This window comes from Pinus tabuliformis, chromosome 3_1 (genome assembly GCF_031772625.1).
Source record: "Pinus tabuliformis cultivar Carrire ecotype Pingquan chromosome 3_1, CPIR1, whole genome shotgun sequence".
Classification (NCBI taxonomy): Eukaryota; Viridiplantae; Streptophyta; class Pinopsida; order Pinales; family Pinaceae; genus Pinus; species Pinus tabuliformis.
In genome coordinates this window covers 304,737,876-304,744,767 of record NC_142301.1, presented here as the reverse complement: position 1 = coordinate 304,744,767, position 6,892 = coordinate 304,737,876, and the positions used below count along the sequence as shown (strand labels likewise).

General features: G+C 35.9%; 1 pseudogene; it reads right to left on the bottom strand.

The window, feature by feature from the left end:
• Window positions 1-5,659: 5,659 nt before the first annotated feature.
• Window positions 5,660-6,892, bottom strand: part of LOC149186996 (F-box/kelch-repeat protein At5g15710-like) — a 70,467-nt pseudogene continuing 69,234 nt past the window's right edge.

The window sequence follows — 6,892 nt, the reverse complement described above, 5'->3', positions numbered from 1 at the left end:
ACAACTTCTATGGATGATGCAAACATTACAAGATAAACAAATCAAATGCTATCCACCCATCTCCATCGTATGTGATAATGCAAGTGCTATTAGTATTTCGAAAAATCTTGTTATGCACTCCATAACCAAGCATATTCCAATTAAGTATCACTTTCTATGAGAACAAGTTCTTGAGAAAAAGGTTAAATTGGAGTATGTTCCCTCAAAAGAACAAGTTGCTGATATATTTACTAAACCTCTTCCCAAAGAAGCATTTGAATATCTCAGATAGAAACTGGAAGTTGTCTCTACCTCATTTTGCTGTTAATCTAGTCTTCTTAGACTACAGGTGAAAATTCATAAGGTTTCTTTCTGTATGCGGGTTTCATGAAGTATAGACGAGTATATACACAAGTTTCTTTGCAGACAGTCGCATATGTTTTTCTGTGATAGAAAAACAGTGGGACATACTCAAGATCAACCTCTGACATGCTACTGATAGCTATGATTTGATTTTTCTTGGTCTTATGTTAATGAATACATTTTGTTGATATGGTATTGAGTTATGTTTTTCTCATTGATATTTATTTGTTAGATGAAGATGCTTTGATGAATGAGTTGTTGAAAATGAACAGGTAGCACAAGTTCAAGGGGAGAATTAGCCTTGTAGAATATAATGCATTGTTTGCATTATGGTTGCTGAATTATGCTACTATTAAGATCTTTTAGTCTCAGTTATTAATGTCATATCTGTCATTTGATGTAAAGGTTATGTGGAGACCTATGCTATAATAATTGTTACATTTAGTCATGTATGAACTTTTGAGGTCATGTCAAATATGTAATCCCACTTGGTTGGGTGGTAGTGTCAAAAATGTAATCCTACTTGGCTGGGTGGTTGAATCAAATATGTATCCCCACTTGGTTGAGTGATTGTTGTAAGTATGAGTCCTTGGTGATAGGAAGGTCATACTCAATTGAGTTATAGATTCATGTTATTCATTTGAAAATCTTTCTGAAGATTCAACATGTGCTTAGGGGGAGTTTGGACAGTATAGTGCAAATCAAATCCAAAGGGGGAGCTTTGGTCCACCCTTTTCCCTTGATGTCAAAGGGGTCTTCTTAGACTATAGGTGAAAATTCATAAGGTTTCTTTCTGTATGCGGGTTTCATGAAGTATAGATGCGTATATACACAAGTTTCTTTGCAGACAGTCGCATATGTTTTTCTGTGATAGAAAAACAGTGGGACATACTCAAGATCAACCTCTGACATGCTACTGATAGCTATGATTTGATTTTTCTTGGTCTTGTGTTAATGGATACATTTCGCTGATATGGTATTGAGTTATGTTTTTCTCATTGATATTTATTTGTTAGATGAATATGCTTTGATGAATGAGTTGTTGAAAATGAACAGGTAGCACAAGTTCAAGGGGAGAATTAGCCTTGTAGAATATAATGCATTGTTTGCATTATGGTTGCTGAATTATGCTACTATTAAGATCTTTTAGTCTCAGTTATTAATGTCATATATGTCATTTGATGTAAAGGTTATGTGGAGACCTATGCTATAATAATTGTTACATTTAGTCATGTATGAACTTTTGAGGTCATGTCAAATATGTAATCCCACTTGGTTGGGTGGTAGTGTCAAAAATGTAATCCTACTTGGCTGGGTGGTTGAGTCAAATATGTATCCCCACTTGGTTGAGTGATTGTTGTAAGTATGAGTCCTTGGTGATAGGAAGGTCATACTCAATTGAGTTATAGATTCATGTTATTCATTTGAAAATCTTTCTGAAGATTCAACATGTGCTTAGGGGGAGTCTGGACAGTATAGTGCAAATCAAATCCAAAGGGGGAGCTTTGGTCCACCCTTTTCCCTTGATGTCAAAGGGGTCTTCTTAGACTACAGGTGAAAATTCATAAGGTTTCTTTCTGTATGCGGGTTTCATGAAGTATAGACGAGTATATACACAAGTTTCTTTGCAGACAGTCGCATATGTTTTTCTGTGATAGAAAAACAGTGGGACATACTCAAGATCAACCTCTGACATGCTACTGATAGCTATGATTTGATTTTTCTTGGTCTTGTGTTAATGGATACATTTTGCTGATATGGTATTGAGTTATGTATTTCTCATTGATATTTATTTGTTAGATGAAGATGCTTTGATGAATGAGTTTTTGAAAATGAACAGGTAGCACAAGTTCAAGGGGAGAATTAGCCTTGTAGAATATAATGCATTGTTTGCATTATGGTTGCTGAATTATGCTACTATTAAGATCTTTTAGTCTCAGTTATTAATGTCATATCTATCATTTGATGTAAAGGTTATGTGGAGACCTATGCTATAATAATTGTTACATTTAGTCATGTATGAACTTTTGAGGTCATGTCAAATATGTAATCCCACTTGGTTGGGTGGTAGTGTCAAAAATGTAATCCTACTTGGCTGGGTGGTTGATTCAAATATGTATTCCCACTTGGTTGAGTGATTTTTGTAAGTATGAGTCCTTGGTGATAGGAAGGTCATACTCAATTGAGTTATAGATTCATGTTATTCATTTGAAAATCTTTCTGAAGATTCAACATGTGCTTAGGGGGAGCATGGACAGTATAGTGCAAATCAAATCCAAAGGGGGAGCTTTGGTCCACCCTTTTCCCTTGATGTCAAAGGGGGAGAGTATCTTGGTGTTTGAATAACGGTTATTTGATGTATCTAACAGGTTTCTATAGGTTGAGGTGATCAACACCAACATGGTTTCCATCAAGTCCAAAGGGGGAGATTGTTGGCATTATGATGCATGTGTTGTCCTTGATGGCAACTCACTTGTAACAAAACAAGTATATGGTAACTAGATGAATCCACAGGCTAGTTTAGAGGTGATAGAGTGATGGAATAGAATAACAGAATGATGGGATAAAGGTTTACAGATCAGAATCATAAGTTTGATAAAGGTGAATATTAGAAGATCTATATGCAGGTCCATCAAGGCCAAGTCGCGTATACATGCAGGTACAAAGAAGAAAAGTTGGGTACATGGTGGTGCACTAATTTAAGAATACCAAGGGTCCTTACCATGGTATTAGGCCACAATATTGATCGCAGTAACAGTTACTTGATCCTGTCCAAGATTACCACTGGCACTAGTGTAATTTTGACTCATGGTATTGGCAAAGGCTCTAAATATATAAGGATGTGGAGATCAAATTTCTAAGTGTGCATGTGAAAGGGTTTTTTGATGACTACTTCAATCTGAAGTGTATTTTCATTGTAAGGGCCATAGTTGACACATAGATCTAAAATAATTATGCACTGATGAATAAAATGATGGATCAAGATCATGAGACTTGAAATGAATTTCCATTATATGATCTTCTCATGGATTGAATAGATCTAAGTATTGACACATGTTTTTATCTCTGAATATTATTATCTCGATCTATTTGAAGTTTTGAAGAGCTGTGCAATTTTAGGTCAAAATTTGGAGATTTGGACGCAGGTTGGTCTTAATTAAGTCATGTATACACGTAGGTTCGTTTCTTCAAAGTCACGTACATAAAGGAAAGGTTTCTATTAATAAATGTCTGATCAACTTGAGCAGTGCTATTGTATCTCTACTCTCTGTCAATGATGTCCTCATGTTGATCTGGGGTGAGTGTAATGTCTGAAGTATAATTGATTGAATGATGAAGTTGAATTTGGTTACATTTTAATTGGTTGAAAATATTATTGATGCTGATAACTGTATGAGGGTTCTGTAAGCTAACAAAATATCTCAAAATAACTCTAGTCAGCTCTGTGTCTGATTCAAAATTACAAGTTTTTAGTATATTTAGATCTATACGAAGGTTTCTCTATAGAAAAGTTCGTATACAAGTGAGTTGCCTTAAGTGAAGTAGCATATTCATGTTGGCATATGAATGATGAGGGTTGCATTTGATTCTGTGTGTTGATGCAGTATTCTGAGTTCAGTTATGTGTTATCGTTACAATGATCTCATTGTTTTGTTTGAATTAAGTTGGTGTTTGCTTTAGTTGATCTACAAGTTGTGATGTATTAAAGCAAGTGGAGCCAGTGTGAAAATTTATGAAACATGGTCCAGGGATGTCGCTGAGGGTTGGAGCCTTCAGTGAGGAAGTCAAATATTCTTGCCAGTAGTAGTTGGTAATCAAATTAGGGGGTTGGAGCCTTTAGTGGGGAATCGAAGCTTCCTGCTAGTAGTAGCTAGTAATCAGATTAGGGGGTTGGAGCTCCCTTCTAGTAGGAGCTGGAGAAATAGTGAAGATTATAGCCTTCAATAACTGGGTGCCTGCATAATGGCATGAGTCTGCACCAGTACAAGAATGTAAGAAGTTTTGGATATTAATAAGTTTGAAGACTAAGACGAAAACAATAGTGGTTTTCTCCAACATTGGCTTTCCAAATTAAACCTTGGTGTTCATGTGTGTTTCTTATGTGCAATACTTTATTCTATTCTTACTGCACCTCATTAATTCTTATCTAATTCCTGATAAATATCTTACATTATAGTTTAAGTTTAATAGATAAAGAATTATCTGCTTTACAAGTTTACTAAGCATACACTAGTTTCTTTTACAACCATCGTGTACATATGAGAGTTGGGTTCAGTAAAGTTGTGTACATATTTCAGAAAAGAAAATTATTATTGTGAGTTTTTAAAATACTGATTCACCCCCCCTCTCAGTATTTTTCCCAACAATTGATCCCCCTCAATACTTACCTTACTTTCTTCAAAAATCTATGCCTTTCCAGGACCCCATATTTCTTTCCTTGAAAGGGTAAGTTATAGTTTATAAAGAACCAATCCATCTTCATGTCTGACCCTTCCTTATATCATTTCCCCTTCAAAGAACTTTGTGAAGAGATGGATTTATTCAAGACCAACCAAAACATTTGGATAATCTGGAATGTGACATGGCATGCCTGAAATCCCCAAGAAATGCATGGGAAAGAAGGTTGAATTCACCCCAAAAAGAGTGATTCTAAGATGGATTTGACTTAAAATATGTAGAAGTCAGTCTAGCGCCATAAGAAAAGTAAGAAAAACCTATAACATAAATACCAACAATGTTAGTAACAAGGGTGGATGTAGAACCACCTACAAAAGCAAGGGTGGCAACATATGTTGCAAAGGCAATTGTTTAGTATCCTATAGTGGTTTCAAAGCTAGATGTTTCATATTGTATCTTAGTTCATTCATGAATCAAATAGTAGCATTAGTTAGTCAATTACATAGCTAGGGAATATTGTATGAGCTTGGAAGCAAAGAGATAGGAGAAAAACCTAATGAAATGGTTCTAAATATTTGTTTCTTACAAATAGGAAGCGTTGATGGCTTCCCATCCCACCTGCAATGCTTATCAATAAAATTTTGTGATTCTTGTTAGCAAGGCTATTTGAGTTTTCCTCTTTAACTATTTATGTAGATATGAAAGGGCCAATAGGGAAAACTTAAATATAAAGTCAAGCCTATCCATGGAGAAATGTTCTTCTACATGGGCCAGTCAACAAAAAGCCATATAAATGAGTAGAATTCCCTATCTTTGTCACATAATTATGGAGAGACACAAATGAAGGTAAGAAAGCCCACATTTTGAATGCAATTTACAAGATTTCATAATCAGGAATAGTTTAACTAAGATACCTGCATTATACCATTGCATTAAGGAGGATCTCCAATGCAAGGAAAAACCAGCTTGGCTTACACAAGTGACTGCAAAGAGAACAATGTGGTAATCCACACCATCTATTCTCCAAAAGATCATACTGAAAATTACTGGAGAGTAGTTTCTGTAAAATCAAATCTTGCCCCAAACACCAACATTGAAAAAGTGATTAATATTACCATGATTGAATTTAATGAAGGGATGATCAGGCATACTGCACACTTTCTGTCATTGCTTGACAGACTCATCGAGCTCCCATATACTAATCTTCTTCAAAAATCCAAGCTCCTTGATACCCCCAACAAGAATCAAGGACCCCTCGTGCTCTAGTATATGTGGGCAAACTACAAGGGGCATGGTAACCTCAACCAAATCCCAAGTTCCAACATCAACATCAAAGGCCAACAAGTGATCACGACCATGGGTGAGGCAGAACAAAATGTCTTCTAAATGAGCAAAATTCCCCAACATGGAAAACCTCTTGTCAAAAATACCACAAATGTTCCATGAATCACTCCTAGAATCATACACCTATGAAGAAATCCCATCAACAATACTTACAACTAAAATTTGATACTCACTATCTCTCTCTGGATACACCACCATTGCTACCACATAGGGAGACTTCATAGGTAACATGGGAGGAAAAATTCTATGGGTTTTGGTGAATAAATTACAGACAACAAGGGACCCCTTTCTATTCTCTGCTACCAACAGACCCCCACCTAATACTATAGGATTACAATTGCAGGCTTACTATATGTCAAATTCAGGTAAAAATAGTGATTACTTAATAAAACAAAGGCTTTTCCATAAAACATTAACCCAGTACAAGGGCTCGGAAATACCTTTCCAGTAGTAGTAACAACCTTGACTTAAACAAGAGCACATTCGATAAAGGAAACACTTACACTGTAGACTTCACACACCCGCACTGTAGAGTTTACACACGCACAACTTACACATCCGCAGCTCAACAACGCTAGGTTACAGAGAGAAAAAAAAGGATGACTTCCAATCTCTCTTTCTCGAATATTTAGACCAAGAGTCCACATTATCTCGCCTTAAAAATGACCTGTGCTCTTCCACCTCCTGAATTGAGCGGAAAAAGATGAATATTAACTGGTGCAAAATCTCGATGGTCTCCTCGACACTGCTCTGCTATGATACATTATGTCTATAGACCAAAGTGTCTTTCTTGAAAACAACCTTTGTT